Here is an 18,314-nt window from a genome sequence, read left to right on the forward strand (position 1 = left end):
TTTAACCCTAAATTCTTTCATATTTGATACGAGACCTTTTTATTTAGTCCTAAATATATAACAATTTTATAGCAAAATATGGAATTTATGATGTATTGTAGAGAACATCGCTGCTAACTTTATACGAAAGTGCTTATATATAATCGAATTCATCGCTTTTAAAAAGTATAGTTTCTAATAGATATTATTTTTTAAAAATTATAACCTTAATTAACACTAATAGAAAAAATAACATTATTTAAAATGTCCTTTTTAAACCTAGAAACGGATTAGAAAATAAGAACGATAACATTTTTCGTAAATAAATTATTTAAGTAATGAATTTTTTAAACCTGTCGTCAAAACAAGCGGTCTAAAATGATTTTTTAATTTGATTAAAATAAGTACCGGTTTAAAAACTAAATTATTTTACACCTCTGACTTCCTGAACCGAATTGAGAAATCAAACGAATATTAAAAAATGAAGTCACTTCCAACAACCCTATTGAGTTTCCTCGTGCTCTCTCTTCAGTCTTCTCCTTCAACTTCAGTCGCAGCCGCACCGATTCATCGTGGTCACCGTCGTCCGTACGTCTTCTTCTTCAAGCCACCATCGTTGATGCATGCTTCATCATTGTTCTGCTTTTGCCGTCGCTCGTTCCTTGTTGTTCCATGATGCTCTTATGCTCCAATGGTTTCGTCGTTCACCCTTCATCGGCTGTCGGTCCCAACTCCCCACTCCTCAATTTCTGGATAAGGCACGAAACAGTGGGTAGACACAAGAAAGCAGAAGAGTCTAGGGATTTGGTTGAAAAGGCCTAAACCCCAACTTCGCACCAGCTTATCACAATGTTGATGTTGATTATTTCTTCCTACAGGTACATGTTAGTTATATTTATCCAATGCTTTTCGTTCTCGTGCTTTGTTCCCCATGTCTTTTACGCTGATTGGATCTCAATTGTCATCTTTTCTTTTCTTTTTTTCTTTTTGGTTTTTTTTTTTTGTCCAGTTTAATGGCTTACTGAAGATATGCTTTGTTATTCATATTTTACCGCCTGTAAAGCACTGTAAGATTTTTATGTTCTTCTCCTGCTCTTTTTGGCTTAAATGGAATAATGGAGGCCGGTGTTTTTACTTTTATAGTTGGCTGAAGATCAGTTTTTGATCGCGGCTATTCCACCATTTTCTGTCACACTATGTTATGTTTATTCAATTAAATTCTACATCTAACAGTTGATTCCTTCAGATTTTAACAGAGTCTTGTTTAAAAGGACAATTTGCAAATGGTGAAGGGCATGAATTTGTGCACTTAACCTCACAATGTTTAATTTACTTAAATTTTTTTTTTTGGGGTCAAGTAATTTACTTAAAATTTAAGAAGATCTATTATGTATTTATGCATTCTTTTTTTTTTAGCAAAATGTATTTATGCATTCTAAAAATCCCCTATTTGACTCTAAGAGAATGGATGGGAAGTAAGGTTTTAACAAATTTAAATTTTATAATTTTTAATATAGTATGTGAGAGGAAAGAGGAAAAAGATGCTATCTAAAATGGCGGAAGAAGAGTACATAAATATGGAAATATCAAATGAAAGTGTAAGAGAAAAGAGTGTCTTTGCAAATGCAATTTAAATAAAGATAGGAATATGAGCCAACTCGACTCATATGATTTGAGAGAAATGTGGGTTTGGTTTTTTATATAGGTTGAAAAAATTTTAACCCAACTCAATCTTACCCATTTATTTATTTTGTTTAATTTATTTTTTTATGAATTTTTAAAAAATACATCTAAATAATGAGTTTTAATTTAATATTCTTTCATAACTCATTCTAAATATACCAAAATATTAATTTATAATGTTTGTATAAAATATATAAATTGATGTAGTTAAGTAAGTCGTGCCTAATAAGGGTGATCAAAGGTATAGTTTGGTTTGGTTTGGTTTGGTTTTGATCAAAACATGAACCAAATCAAACCAATTGATTTACACAAATAATGACACTTGATCAGTTTTTTATTAAGGTTGGTTTAATTCGGTTTTTAAGTTGTTTGGTTTATACATGAATTAAGTTTCAATTTTTTTTACTCTTTTTTTCTCCTTTCATATTCTAAAATCAAGTGATATTCTCAACTTTATTATTCATGAATGGAAATGAGTATCATATTACAAATAAAAGTATTCAAATTTTGTTATTAATAAACATCAAAGTATATGCATTATAAGTAACGTTGCTGCCAGTTAAATTTCATTATAAATTATCTTAATGTCTATAATGAAAAAGGAATTTGTTTTAAATCAATAAAAGGAAAACATGTTTCAATAATATGTAGTAAAGTATTTGACTTTTCTTAGACAGCAATGGCAATATACTCTCCTTAGTTTGGACTATCTTTTAATCTAAAAGCAAGATTAAAAAGTAAGATTAGGGATTCTATTAAAGTATTTTAGGTTTGGATTGGACTTTGATTGAGGTTAAAATTTTAATATAATAAACACTAATTAATAGTCATATTAATTATAAAAAATGCACTTAAAAATATAAAAAAGTATGGTTAAAGTTTGATTAAGGTTTTAAAATAAAAAAAATAAAACTTGAATCAAACCATTTAGTTTTTTTAAGTTATAAAACCAAACCAAACTTTATTAATGATCTTTTTTTGTTGGTTTTGATTGAATTAGTTTGGTCTAATCAGTTATGTTTACTTTTGCTCACCCTTACTATTGTTCCTTTTAAAAAAAAAATAATATGGGTTAATTGGACCAACCTTAACTTATTAAGGTTGATTTATATGGTTCATTGATTATATGATTCGGGTCAAAAAAAACTTATTTTTATTTGAATTAATTTTTTTCAACCTGACCATTATAACTAGTTATTTGAGTCAACTTATATAACACAATTCATCTTTTCAAATGTAAATATAAGTATCACAAGTAATCTAAAATCTAAAAATTAAAGCTATTGTAGAAAGTATATAAAATACTATTAAAATAATAACCAATGGGGGGGCGCGTACGAACGAAAAAACGAAAAGAGGAAGGTTTGATCTCTATGGAGTATGGAGGAATAGTGTAACAATTTTTTTTCCCCTCATCAACACGGCGTAACAAATTTTGCAAGTTAACTTGTATTAGCTATTTTTTTAAAAAATAGACATTTTATCTAATATATTCAAAATATATAAATATTCAAAATTTTATTTTTTCCAATTTTTCTTTTTTTAGTGATAACTAACAATTTTTTTAAAAAAGAAATATTGTTGAAAAAAGTTGAAGAAAAAGCCATATTCTCATTTTATGTGCTAGTTTTTTCTGATTCATATTTTTATAATTTCAATCAGAGGATAAATGCATGGAAAATAAGTCATATTAATAAAAGGGATAAGAAAAAAAAAAGAAATCATTAATTATCCTTAAAAATCCACACCATGATTCTCGGCCGAAAAATAAAAACAGTCGCACTATGTTTGAAACGTCCGTAGTGCATAGTATTAAAATTGGTAGATAGCAACAGCCTGTTTGAAAGTATTTTTATTTTATTATTTTAAAATTGATATTTTATAAAACATGTTTTAAAAATAAAAAATAAAAAACATATTTTTGATTTTTCTTTATTTTCCAAAACAAAAATCCCAAAATATTTAAAAGATGTTTTTATTTTTCTATTCTCCAGAACAGTATTTTTTTTATTCTTCAAAATATTTTCTGAAAATACGTTATCAAATAGATTTTTTTTTAAAGAACAAAAAATTATTCTCAAAATATGTTGCTAAACAGGCCCTAAAATGCTGATACTTCACTCTCACACGTGGCATTTGACAAGGGATCCTCGCTCACCTTATTATTATTTTTTTGGTTTAAGTTATTGCATTCTTAATAACATTGATAAGAAAGATGGGAAGCCTTTCTCATCCTTTTTTTTTTTTTGTTGCTGATGATTTGTTGCTCTTTGGATAATGTTGTGCTTGGCTCGTAAAGAAAAATAGGAAGGAGAGAACATGGAAGGAGAGAAAATAAAAAAGTCAAAAAAGCAGAGAAATATAATTTTTTTCTCATTGTTCTTGGCTAAGGGAGAGAAAGTTGTTAATTTTATATGCATAATAATAACCTTATTATTTATAAAAATATTTATATAATAAAATTTAATATTTTAACATCTTATATATAATAATTTTTATCATATATTATTAACTAAATAAAAAAATAAAAAATTATTTTATCCAATACTTAAAAAATATTTTATACAATTTAAAATTTTATTTAATAAATTATTAAATATATAATAATTTTAAAATTTGAAACTACAACCAAATATAAGGTATTTAATTGAAAATTAATTTGAAAATTTAGAATTAGCATTTGTCTAATTAATCTAAAAATTAAATATATTGCTTGTTTAGCAAAAGTTTATAATTCAAAATGTAACTACACTAAAAATATTATGATAAAAATAAAGGAAAGTAAAAGGCGGCAATGAAAAAAATTGATGGGTAAATTTAAAAATGAAATTTTCTTTCTAAAATCTCTCCATATTTGGAGAGAAAAGTTAGAAGTAAAAATATGTGGGTACCACACGTAACATCTTAGTGGTTTAAATCTAATCAACTAAGCTTAATGAGGGTAATTAGTTTAATGATATGGTGTGTGGTCAAAGAGATCTAAATTGTGTAAATGATTATGATTTCAACCCTAAATATGGGTCTGAAGTGAAGTCAGGCTATTTGGTCATCAAAAGGTGAGAAATAATTAAATAAGGGACCTTTATGCCATATGCTGTGGCTTGAGGAACATTTGTTGCAAATCACGAAGGAAACCAATGAAGGGTGGGTCTCTTTGTGCCATGCGTTGTGGCATGGGCTGCGAGCGTTGTAGCACACAGCAAAATTTTGCTTAAACTAGTTGTGCCTTGTTTGAAAAATCAGAGAGAGGGAAAAAGAGAAACTGAAAGTGTAACATCCTAATTTTTAGATAATAAAGAAATTATGGAATTAGGTTTTATTGAGGATAAAAAATGATAATAATAGGAATTTATATTATTTGAGGTTATTCGGAAATGATATTATGGTTAAGCATTTAATTATGAATTAAAAAAATTTAAATTTAAAACCACATAAGAAATATTTAGTTAAGATATAATTTAAGATTTAGAATATATAAATAATTTTTTTATGTGTGTGCTAGTAAAAAAAAAAGAGAAGGTGGAAGGAACAAAAAAAAAGGTGAAAGGTTGTTTTTTAAGTCTCACATTGGTTAGATGTGAGAAGAGAAGAGGTGTCTCCATGTATAAAAGGAGGGGAAAGAAAATTGCATACATATTAAAGCCTAGTTTCGATCCAGGGACCTATGGGTTATGGGCCCACCACACTTCCTCTCTTATTTTTTTATACATAGAGGCACCTCTTCTCTTCTCACATCTAACCAATGTGGGACTTAAAAAATAACCTTTCACCTTTTTTTTGTTCCTTCCACCTTCTATTTTTTTTAACTAACACACACATAAAAAAATTATTTATATATCCTAAATTTTAAAATTATATTTTAAGTAAATATTTCTTATGTGGTTTTAAATTTAAATTTTTAATTCATAATTAAATGCCTAACCATAATATTATTTCCAAATAACCTCAAATAATATAAATTCCTATTATTATCATTTTTTTTATCCTCAATAAAACCTAATTTCACAATTTCTTTATTATCTAAAAATCAGGATGTTACAATTCTTTCCTCCTTTTAAAATTTTGTCCTCATAATTTTAAGGCTAGTAAGCTTAGAAACTACATACCTAAGCAAATAAATGTGGATAATCTCGCCTCATATTCTCCTCGATCTCCCAGGTGGCATTACCTAAGGCTATACCCTTCCAAATCACCTTCACGAGTCGGATAGTCTTATTGTGCAATTGCTTTACCTTAAACTCCTCAATTCGATCCAGTTCGGATCTAAAGGTCAAATTCTTCCTCAATTCCACTTTTTCAAGTTCAATAACATGGGAGGGATCTGGTTTGTACTTCTTCAATTGTGATACGTAGAACACATTATAGATACCTTGCAATCTGCAAAGGCAATGCAATAGGTCCAATTTACTCCAAGATCTCATACGGGCCCACAAATCTAAGCATCAACTTCTTTAACTTAATAGATCTACCAATACCTGTCACCGAAGAAATCCTCAAAAATACATGATCCCCTACTTCAAACTCTAATGGCCGTCTCCTCTTATCGGTATAACTCTTCTGTCGGCTCTGAGCTGTTAGCAATTTTTGCTTAATCACAGCAACCTTCTAAGTAGTCTACTCTATAATTTCTGGGCCAATGATACTCCTCTTACTTAATTCTGTCCAACATAAAGGCGATCTACACTTCCTTTCATACAAAGTCTCATAAGGCACCATCCCAATGCTAGAATGATAGTTGTTATTATAAGCAAATTCAGCTAATGGTAGATGATTATCCCAACTTCCTGGTAGTTCAATTGCACAAGCTCTTAACATGTCCTCTAAAGTTTGGATCGTCTTTTCTATTTATCCATCTGTCTAGGGGTGGTATGCGGTGCTAAAACTCAGTTTAGTACCCATAGCCTTCTATAGCGCACACCAAAAGTTTAAAGTGAACCTCAGGTCACGATCTGACATGATTCTGGAAGGTATACCATAAAGCCTAACTATCTCCTTAATATATATCTCAGCAAATTTCTCTATTGTAAAGGTAAACCTGATCGCTAAAAAGTGAGCCGATTTAGCAAGTCGATCCACGATTACCCACAGAGCATCCTTACCCGAGGGTGTTCTTGGTAATCCAGTGATGAAATCTATGAAAATATCATCCCATTTTCACTCTGAAATATCTAACGGTTGCAGTGTTCCAGCTGGCTTCTGATGTTCTATCTTTATCTTCTGACACGTCAAACATCTAGAAACAAATTCCGTTACATCTCTCTTCATTCCTGGCCACCACCAACCTCGCTTTAAATCATGGTACATCTTAGTCATACTGGGATAAATTGTATATTTTCTCCTATGAGCCTCCTCTAAAAGGATATTCCTCAATCTTGGATCATTAGATACACAAATTCTTCCTTTATACCTCATCATTGTGTCATCAGAGATGGTAAAATTGGGAGCCTTGCCTACCACTACCTCTTTCCTTATATTCCTCAAGTAGTCATCACTCTACTGTGAAACTCTGAGATCTACCCAGAATTTGCTCTCAAAGTCCGCTACCTGAAGTGCGGCCATTTAATGCTTAATCACATCCACTGAAACATCATAAAAACTATTCTACAAATGATATTCATGAACCATCAAGTGTACATCATGAATAGTCTTCCTACTTAAAGTGTTAGCTACCATGTTAGCCTTACCTGAATGGTAATGCAATTCAAAGTCATAATCCTTCAGAAATTTCATCCATCATCGCTGCCTCATATTAAGCTCCTTCTAATCAAATAAATACTTCAGGCTTTTATGGTCACTGAAGATTTGAAACTTAGATCTATACAAGTAGTGTCTCCATATCTTCAGAGCAAACACAACTGCAGCCAACTCCAAGTCATGTGTATGGTAACTTTCCTTGTGTGGCCTCAACTATCTAGAGGAATAGGCAACCACTCGGTCATCTTGCATCAAAACACATCCTAAACGTTATCTTAGCTATGTCCCTCTTACTCTCAATTGGTGGTACCCTGATCTCAAGCCAATCTTCGAGAAAATTACCGATCCCATAAGCTGATCTAGTAAATCATCAATTCTTAGAAGTGGATGTTTGTTCTTGACGGTTACTTTATTCAATTGTCTATAATCAATGTACAATCGAAGGCTTCCATCCTTCTTCTTTACAAAAAGGATTGGAGATCCCTAAGGTGAAACACTTGATTTGATGAAACCCTTCTCAAGTAGCTCTTCAATTTGCTTTTTCAATTCCGCTAACTTTGAGGGAAACATCAGATAAGGAGCCTTAGAAATTGGCCCTGTACCGGGTACCAATTCAATTGAGAACTCTACCTCACGCTCCGAGGGTAAATTGGATACTTCGTCTGGAAATACATTTGCAAATACTTTGACGATAGGGATATTCTTCACACCTTCATCAATCTCAGCTTGGATAGAAAAGAAAACCATATAGGCCTAGCAACCCTTCTTCATATATCTATCAACTTGCACCATCGATAAGAAAACATGGTCTTGAGCCTCGATTAGAGTCACCCACAAAGCAGATAATGACACACTCCTCTCTCTACAATCTAGGATAGCACCATTTGCAGACATCCAATTCATTCCCACAATTACATCTATACCTCTCAATGGTTGGATAATTAAGTCCATAGTTGTCTTCCTATTTTCAAACTCGACTACTAGGTTAAGGCATGCCTTAGCGGTCCTCACAGACTCTCTCGTGGGAGTAGACACATTCATATCAAAAGGTAATACACACACAAGCAAGTCAAGGTTCTTTACACAAGTTTCAAAAATAAAAGAGTGCGCAGCACCCGAATCAAATAGTGTAATAATATCATGATGAAGGATTTTGATGTTACCTCTAATAGCATCTAGGGAGTTCATCGTGTCCTGAGTGAGGGCAAACACATGGCCAGATACAGTAAGATACTGGGAGGGGTTCTTTATATTTGGGTCCTGATTGTCCTCGCAAAACTTCATGATGTGACCAGGTTTTCCACAAATGTAACAGACACAGCACGGTCCAAAGTAACGGCGCCTGCATTTAGTGCACTGTTGAGAGCTCGCTGTACTTGGGGTAAGGGTAGATACTGCTGGGCCCCTTTATGACCCTTGATAACTACTATGATGGCTCCTCTGTCCTTGGCTCTTTTGAAATGGACCCTTCTGCCTTCCCTGGTTCCATGAGCCACTCGAAACTTGATAGTTCTTTTTTGTAATGCCTCCGGTGGGTCGGAGATAGGTTAGGGTCTACTATATGAATACCCTCTCTTCTCTCTCTCAACCTCCCTCTTACTGTGAGCTACTACTTGTAGTTTTATGCACATTTTATCATAGTCTTGGATATCCAGATGAGCCAATTGCTCCCTCAATTTTGGTCTTGCCTTCTCCAATAAGTTCTTGGCCTTCCACTTCGAATCATCTCTATATTGCAGGTAGGTGGAGTATCTAGATAACTCCTAAAACTCGGCAATGAATGTGTTCTCATCAAGGTTCCTTTGTTTAAAAGTATAGAACTCAGCTTCCTTCTCAGACCTTAACTCTGATGGGAAGTAATGCTTGAACAATTTTTCCTTGAACTCCTCCCATGTGAGTGTAGAATTGTCCCTGGTAGAAAAAAGTTTATTATATGAATAAAATATTATACAAATAGCCTACCATAATAGAAAGAATTTAACATAATGAATAAGTTCTATCATGATAATTGAAAATACATTTATAATAAAATTTTACGTAATGGAAAAATAATGTAAAAGCAATTCATATCAAAGAAAATGACAATTTTTAAATCAACATTTAGTTTAAAAGCCTATCTTAAGGTGGCAGAATCCCAAACAATTCCTAAATATAATTTTTTTATATTGTTATGTGAACCAAAGAGCAATTAGAATCATGAGGGACAGACAAAATCCTCATGACATAATATTCAAATTAATCCAAAAATCAAGAGGGACAGACATGATCCTCTTGATCATAATAAATGCAGTTAATAAAAAGGGTTAAAGTCTATATGATTCACAAAATAAGGTATGTCCTAAATTAGCACTAGATACATTGCATGATCCAAAATAAGAGGCAACGTAAAAGATGGTGTCTCATACATCAAGGTTACGCCTCTGGTGCTTTCTCGGCCGAACTCGCTCTTGTAAAAATATTAATCACGGAGGATGAGACTTAAAAGTCCCAGTAATCAAAAATTAATATGTAATGATGCATATGGATGTAACTAATCATGCAATTGCTAAGTGGGCACATAAAAACGTTTAACCAAATAGTATTTCCAATCAAACCAAACAAGTATTTAATTGCATGACTACACCTTATATCCTCCTTTCGCCATGCCTGGACGCCAAATCACCCGGCAAAAGTGAGTTGGACCAAGCTACACATCACTCATTGGGTCCAATAATGGCTTACCATGTGGCAATAATTAACCAAATAGAAACTTCTAATAATATTATATATTAAAATATCCTGATAAGTCATGCATCATTTAAATATCCAAACAAGAATATAACTAAATAATAACATCTTATCATGATAAATAAAAATAAATTGTTGACCCACTTGGCAATAATTCCAAACAAGTATGTAACAGTATTTATTTTCAATAATTCATAATTTAAAATTTTTCCAAACAATAAAACAACACATAACCAATCACATAAACACCCATCACAACATATTAATAATGGGTACGTTGTGTCTTAAACAACAAATTCCCTTTCATAACTCCTCTTCCACCACTCTCTTTATCAATACAATCTACATAATTATTCCATAATACTATATATTAATTTTATATTAAAATTAATAAATGACTCTAATTTAAAGAGTTAGAAAGTCTTAGACTTAAGATCTATATTAACACTAATTTAAGGTTTATGCCTCATTTAACTTTTCAAGTTCTTTTTCTAAAATTATCATACCCTAATAAACTATATTTAAGCCTCAAATCACTTCTAGTATAACAATTTCATCCTTCTATATTCTAAAAATTTCGTCCAAAAATAAATTAAAAATTTTAGAATTACCTTAAAGCCTCAAATCACCATTTTATAGCCTTAAAAATACATATTCATACTTAAATAAATATTTAATAATCAAAGGTTCAGCCCTACATCTCGGATTCAACATAAATTCAACCGTATAGATCTAGAGTCTAACTCAAAAATTCTTTTACATGAGTTTCAATCTCAAGAAAATATTCTATAATATTTATTATATCCGTAAACTTCGACCTATATTTTTAATCCATCATATCATCAGATTAACTATCTTATAGAAAAATCTTAATCAAAATATTTGCTCTACTCTACAAAATAATCATATCATTAGAAAGCTAATATTATTTAGGAAAAAACTAAAAAATTAATTTTGTAACTAAGTAATTTTTTAAATGTTAATCTAAACAGGAAAGTTAGAGCATACTTGAAGAAAAAGAAAATAAACCCCCTTGTAAGGTAGAGCAACGTGAGAGGGAGAGAGAGATGGGAAAAAATAATATAAAAATAAAATTGTGGGTCCCATAATTATATTAAAAAAAGACTATAGGTTTGAATTTAATTATTCAAACTCTTGGGCCATAAGTTGTAATTTTTTCAAATTGCATCTTAACCTTTCATGTTTCCTAACACACGTGCCCCCCTCCTTTTATACATGGAGACACATCTTTTCTTCTCACATCTAACCAATGTGGGACTTAAAAAATAACCTTTCACCTTTTTTTTTGTTCCTTCCACCTTCTCTGTTTTTTTTACTAACACACACATAAAAAAATTATTTATATATTCTAAATCTTAAAATTATATCTTAACTAAATATTTCTTATGTGATTTTAAATTTAAATTTTTTCATTCATAATTAAATGCCTAACCATAATATTATTTTCGAATAACTTCAAATAATATAAATTTCTATTATTATCATTTTTTTTATCCTCAATAAAACCTAATTCCATAATTTTTTTATTATCTAAAAATTAGGATGTTATAGAAAGCACACCCATTGCTCTGCTAAGGCATGAACTTGGGGACTATTGGAGATATTTTGGATCTTACTAGCTCACAAGATAAGTACATTATGTCTTCCTCTTCTTTTTGCCTTTCGTTTTGAGGAGTTAGATTAGGGTTTGAGTTAGAAGGGTGATTTTCAATCCTTATGAGCTATAGGTTCAAACCATTAGCTAAAATAGATGTAAGGAGGGTTGTCTAGAGTATTTAAACCCTACATTAATAATTTTGAGAGTTGTTGATTATTGAGGGCCATTAATAGTCGAAAACTTGCAATTATTAGGGAGTCAGTTCAGTGACCATTAATAGTGATTTAATGGTTCATTAATGATAATGTGAGTTGTTGAGACATAGTAAACCATTGGGTATGATTAGAAGTGAGTTTATGGCTTTGATGAAAGTGAGTATGTGAAGTTATGATGTTGGAAATTACCTAAAAATGGGGTAATAATGTTATCTTTGTGATATAATTGTAGATTAACCTAATTGGTACCATTCAAGCTTGAGAAGAAGCATTAGAAGTTGGTATTTTAAAAGGTAAACCTTTAACCTCTTAAAGGTTTGAGGTAACCGGAGGAAAATCTTGTTTGTATAGTTGTATGTCAATTACTTATTAGATGAATAAAATTATTTGAGTACTTGAGAACTATTTGATGAAAATTTGGCAATATGTAAAATTGTGTTGAATTGTAGAGAATAATATGCATATTTTCTCATATGTAATTAGTGATGGATATGTGATGTTTAACATGCAAAGAATAATGATGTGATATTTAAAATGTATTGTATAGTAGAAAAAAAATGGTTATGGATGAGATATGATATAATTGTTAGTTAATTGTATAATATGTGTAATATGTATATAGCATGATAATTGGTGGAAGTTCGCCCAGGGAGAGGACTAGATTGGTAAATCCACATGGTAATGATGGCTTATCATTAAAATCAAAAGTTTGCTTTGACATTGACCATTGAAATCAAGAGGCAGCCATTGTCCTATGGTTGATTTGAGACTGTCCCACTTATTCTTTAAGGGATTCGAACCTAATTAGTCTCCACTGGTTTATGAAGAGGCTAGATTAGGAATATGACATCCCATGGTTCTTAATATTGGGGAAACCACTGTATACAGGTAAGAGAGTTAACACTAGCCAGGTAACTTCTCAAACGTGGAAGGTTGGGTTAGTTCGAGTTACGGACGTAGCCACCAATAGCCATTAGTTTCATATCAAAGGTAATAGGAGGGTATAAGACTGTCATTAATCATGTATTTATAGTTCTGGTTATATGGTTGTTATTATTATGGTCCGGCATATTTTAAGGGCATATGGTTGTTATGTTTGCAACCCTAAGATGTGCATAATTGTAATATCTGATGATATAAGTTGCATGCCTGGTCACATAGATGTTATTGTTGTGGTTGAGGCTATATTTGCTATATGTGTAAGATATTTGAATTTATTGCCATTTACATCCATTTTTAATTGATATGCAATTGTATAGACTAAGTTGATATTGATTACTAAGTAGTTGTACTCACCCTTATTCTTTAATAGGGCTTAGTTTGTCTGACCATGATCGAGAAAAATGACTAAAGGCCTAAGACTGAGTGACATGGAAACTTGCTCTGGAAATTTCCTCTGGGACTTGACTAATGGAACTGAAAAACCACATCTTCTATCCTGGGATCAAATCATTAAGGATAAAAATTATGGAGGTCTTGGCTTTAGAAAGTTAAAAAGTCAAAATAAGGCCTGCATTATGAAGCTTTATTGGGGTATAATTACTAAGTCAAACTGCCTTTAGGTTTAAGTTTTGCATGACAAATATAAATGCATTAAACGAAGCATTCCTATGGTTTATAAAACCAACTCTTTTTCTTACATGTGGACTAGTATTTGTAAAGTTCAAGATTAGTTTATACCTCATATAGGTTGGAAGCTTGGAAAGCAGGATATAATATTCTTCTGGTATGACAAATGGTCTCCCCTTTTTAACTTCTTATGAAGTATGCCTTTCATAAAGTTGATTTTGTTTTTCATGCCAAAGTTTCATGTTTTTGCTTTACTACTAGCAGTTGAAAAGTAGCTCAATCATAGAGATATCTTCAATAAGATATTATCAACCTCATCACATTTGTCTAACCTCCAAATCCCATTGCAGATGATGATATCCTTTATTTAAGCCCTCTCACTGATGGTAGCTTCATAATTAAATATGCTTACAAGGCTATTAAAAACCATAAAGATAATGCTAGCTTTGAAATTTGGTCCAAGATTTAGAAATGGCTTACTCATGAGAAAATTAAATCCTTCCTTTGAAAAGCAGCTTAGGATTGTAACATCCTAAACTTTTAATTCAAAAACTAGTTGCTAATTAATGGTGAATTAGTAAATTAATGGATTAAGTTAATAAGTCATTTAGGTGTTAGATTGATATTTTAGATTGATGACTAATTGTATGATTATGATTGAATGGAAGAACTTTGGTTCAAGTGAAACAGGTGTACTTCAATGAGATTTTCCTTATTGCGCCACATGTCGTGGTATATCACTCCAGTATCTAGATGGCACCATATAAGATGTTATATAGGAGAAAAAGTGTTGATTACCTTTATGTTGGACTGAATTGAGTGATAGAAGTATTTTAGGACTAGTCATTATGGATCATATGACTCATAAGATAGAAATGATAAGGCAGAAACTATTAATGACACAAAGTAGGTAGAAGACTTTATGTAGACAAGCATAAAAGGCCATTAGAGTTTTTGGTAGGTGATCATGTGTTTTTTAAAGTTACATCCTGATTGGAATTGGAGGTTAATTAAAGCAAAGAAATTGACTCCTAGATTCATTGGTTCGTTCGAGATTCTAGAGAAGATAGGGCCAATCACCTATTGAATTGCCTTACCGTTACATGTGTCTAGGATCCATGACGTGTTTCACATGTCTCAGCTTAAAAAGTACCATCTAGACCCATCCCATATTATTGAGCCATAAAAGGTGGGACTTCGAGAAAATATAACCTATAAGGTGAAATTAGAGTGAATAGTTGATTTGAAAGATAAGTAGTTTCGAAACAAGACTATTCAACTAGTAAAGGTATTTTGGAAGGATATAGGCCCTAGTGATGCTACCTAAGAGACAAAAGACAAGATTAGGTTATAATACCCACATATGTTTTCCTAAGTATGTGATTATATGGGTGTTTGAATTTTGAAGACTAAATTCTTAAAAGAGGGGAATAATTGTAGCATCCTAAACTTTTAATCAAGAAATAAATTGCTAATTAAGGATGAATTAGTAAATTAATGGATTTTGATGAGTGATTTAGGTGTTAGATTAATATTTTGAGTCGAAGATCAATTGTATGATCAGGATTGAGTGGAAGAATTTCAATCTAAAGTAAAGTGGGTGTGCTACAGTGAGATTTTTCTCACTGTGCCACGCGCCGCAGTATATGCAATATGCACTGTGTCACATGACATAAAGAGTTAACTTTAAAGGCATGAAGTTTTGAAGTACTTGAAGTTAGTTCTAACCTATAACTCGTTGAATAAGTTTTATACTACCCTATGCTCACATTCTACCCCAATTTTTTTAGTTTGTGATATAGAGAAATTAAACTAAGGAGTTTTAAGAAGTTGTTTTCCAACTCAATAGTTGTAAAAGCACTGTTAGGAGTTAAATTAAGATTTTTCAATTGGTCTAGTGGTTAAAGGTGGAACCTAGAAGTTATAAACTCAATTTAATCAAATTAAAGAGTTTAAGAAAGTGGGAGAATGCTTATGTGAATTATATGAGGATTTATAGAAGATATAGAAGGCAAGGGAAGGTGAATTGGAGTTAAGGTTGCTAATTGAAAGTGGATAAGTATTAAAGTGGACTTAACTTAGTTTAATTATGGCAATACGTATTTATGGTCAATTTGAAATTGACATATAGTGCTAAATTGTGTAGATTGATGTAGTCCACATGTTTGTCTTGATCAAGTGTTATAAAAGAAAGCAAGAGTACCGTGAGTAACCCTTTCTAAAAATAGAAGGTTGAGGTAACCAAATAATTCATTCTATCCATTAGCTAGTTTAATTGTTTATAAGTAAATTATGTAATGTGATATTATTCATTAGCATGATGTAAAAACTTGCATGATTTTGAATGGAAAAGGGATTTAATTTATAAATTAAAGAAAGTTGTTTTAAAAACTAAATACTAGGTGACTTATTTTATACATGTGTATACATGATGGTATATTATGTGAAAATGCATGATCATGATAAAGGGTGGGAATTTACTATAGGTGGAGTAGTGTAGAAGTCTGTATGGCAGTGTTATATTCTCCTTAGTACCTTGAGGGGTATGATGATTGAGGATTCTTCTCCTCATTGCTCATATGGGTGTAGTGTTAGAGATTATGTTCCTTAACATCTGTGAGATGCGATGTTGGAGTAATGACACCTTAATTGCGTGTGTAGTAGGGGGAATCCATAGTCTAAAGTAGGACAGGACACATTTGGCTAGGTGATTCTACCACAAAAAGTATACTCAGATCAATTTTCATATAATTAGTCCAGTGGAGCCTATGGGTTTAATTGGAGTGGATATAGAGATTCAGTTAGACATGTGCACAAAAATTATTGTTTATGGAAATGAATGTTTTATTTACTTGTTAATAGATAATTTTAGAATATTTTACTTACTAAGACTCTATTTCACTCCGTGGTTATTGTTTTTTACAGGTTCTGATGTGAATAGAAGTAAGGGGAAAGATTAAGGCCAAAAGTAGTAGAACTGTTGCTTTGCCATTTCAGAGTTTGTATAATGGGTTTGAATTGTTGTAAATATTGAAGTTTATAAAGTGCCATAGGAATGCATACATGTGATTTTAGTTGTATTTGTAGCTATGTATAAGTGTTTTAGCCCTGAGATGTGAAAATGTGTGAATTGTGATAATGGGCTAAGATGCTATTACAAGTGTAATGCTATGTGTTTTGAATTGGTGGAATGTATGGATTTAGCCCTATTACAATGTGACAAGGGCATTTTAGTGGCCAAATTTGTGTATGGTCGTATTTTTATGATAAAATTGTTCAATTAGATGAAATATGTCCTATTGAATGTAGTCAAGGCCCTAAAAGTAGCTAATGGCACAAGGGTTTTGATTTGGGACGGTGGGTTGTGAGAAAATGACATAAAATGGTCATTTTACATCTAAGCATTCAATTTTTAAAAGAAATGTTGGATTAAAATGAAACTTGAATCATTAGTTAGATTGTGAAATAAGCTTCATGTGAAGGCTTAAATCACTTCAATTGGATATCATATGTGGAAATGACATATGCTGAAAGTTTGTATCAGAAGTATTGTCATGACAGCAAAGTTTGTCATGTGCATATCTACGTATGGCACAAAACATGGACTTGTGGCTCTATACCACATGTTGCGACATATGGTCCATTTTGGGCAAAAATGACTATTTTGCCCTTATTTTCTCTTTCATGGTATTTATGCATTCTTATGCTTTCATTACGTATAAATACAAATGTTTGAGTGTTTTAATATGTCTTCAAAAGATTCTTGAGAATCCAACTATCTTAAAAAGAATTGTTTCCTATATTTTTAATATTGGTGTTTTATGGTAATTTAAAGATTTAAAGACTTCTAATTACCTATATGATAAGCATGGGTATAGTTTAGTAATGTTAGAAGGACATCACAAGGATAACATACAATCCAAGTTTACCCACTTTAACGATGCCAACCTTGCCTCAGTACATGCCATTTTGGTTGTAACTCTTTGGATTCGTCTATCCATATTTTGAGAGACTGTAGGAAATTTAAAGAAATTTGGATGAAATTAATGAAACAAACTAAACTTAATACTTTCTTTTCTCTCCCATTGTTGAAATTGATACTTTGAAATGTAAAGAATGATGTAGGAAGTCCAAGTGCAAGAAAGATTCATTGGCACAAACTTTTCACCCATGTATACTGGAACATTAGGAAGGAAAGATGTAAAAACATCTATTTTAAAGAAAGCACCACTAACAAACATATTACTTTTACTGGCACCCAAGATATTTTTAGTGATCTTAGCCTTCAATTAAGACTCATTTGTTTGTCTTCTCAAAGTGATAGATCAAAAGAAAAATGATGCCCCTTAAAAGAAGGTAGGTTAGACTTGACATTGATGAATCAGTAAATAACTATGGTGCCGTTGCCTATGGTGGACTCATCTGAGATGACAAAGGGAACTAGATTTTAGGCTTTATCTATATACCTTGGATAAGCACAATTGTTAAGTTTATGAGTATTTTTGTAGGTCTTAACATTTATTGAAATAAAAAATTCAACAAAGTTAATGTTTATTTTGACTTTACAGAAACACTTACACTCATTTATAATGAGTTCTTTGTCAATCATTTGCTTATTGAAACTATCAATAAAATAAAAAAACTCATTGTGATAAATTAGACAATCACCTTCCAGTACGATTCTAGGTAAAAAATTCTACTGGCTGATTGGCTTACCAAACCACAACTTATAATATGGAAGTTCAAACTTTTGATATCTCAATGATTGGCTGCGGCCGTCTTTTTATATGCTGACATAACTTAAACTGTTTTTCTGCACTGGCTTCAGT

The 18,314-nt window shown here is 31.4% G+C and overlaps 1 long non-coding RNA gene across 1 annotated transcript; it reads left to right on the plus strand.

The window, feature by feature from the left end:
- The first annotated feature begins 398 nt into the window (after window positions 1–398).
- Window positions 399–1,117, plus strand: LOC129310373 (uncharacterized). Its single transcript, XR_008593103.1, has 2 exons — window positions 399–857; window positions 989–1,117. It is a non-coding gene; the product is annotated as an uncharacterized LOC129310373 (long non-coding RNA).
- Window positions 1,118–18,314: the final 17,197 nt, after the last annotated feature.

The sequence above is a fragment of the Prosopis cineraria genome, unplaced genomic scaffold (assembly GCF_029017545.1).
Source record: "Prosopis cineraria cultivar Desert tree isolate PC_DT_omini unplaced genomic scaffold, ASM2901754v1 PC5, whole genome shotgun sequence".
Lineage (NCBI taxonomy): Eukaryota > Viridiplantae > Streptophyta > Magnoliopsida > Fabales > Fabaceae > Prosopis > Prosopis cineraria.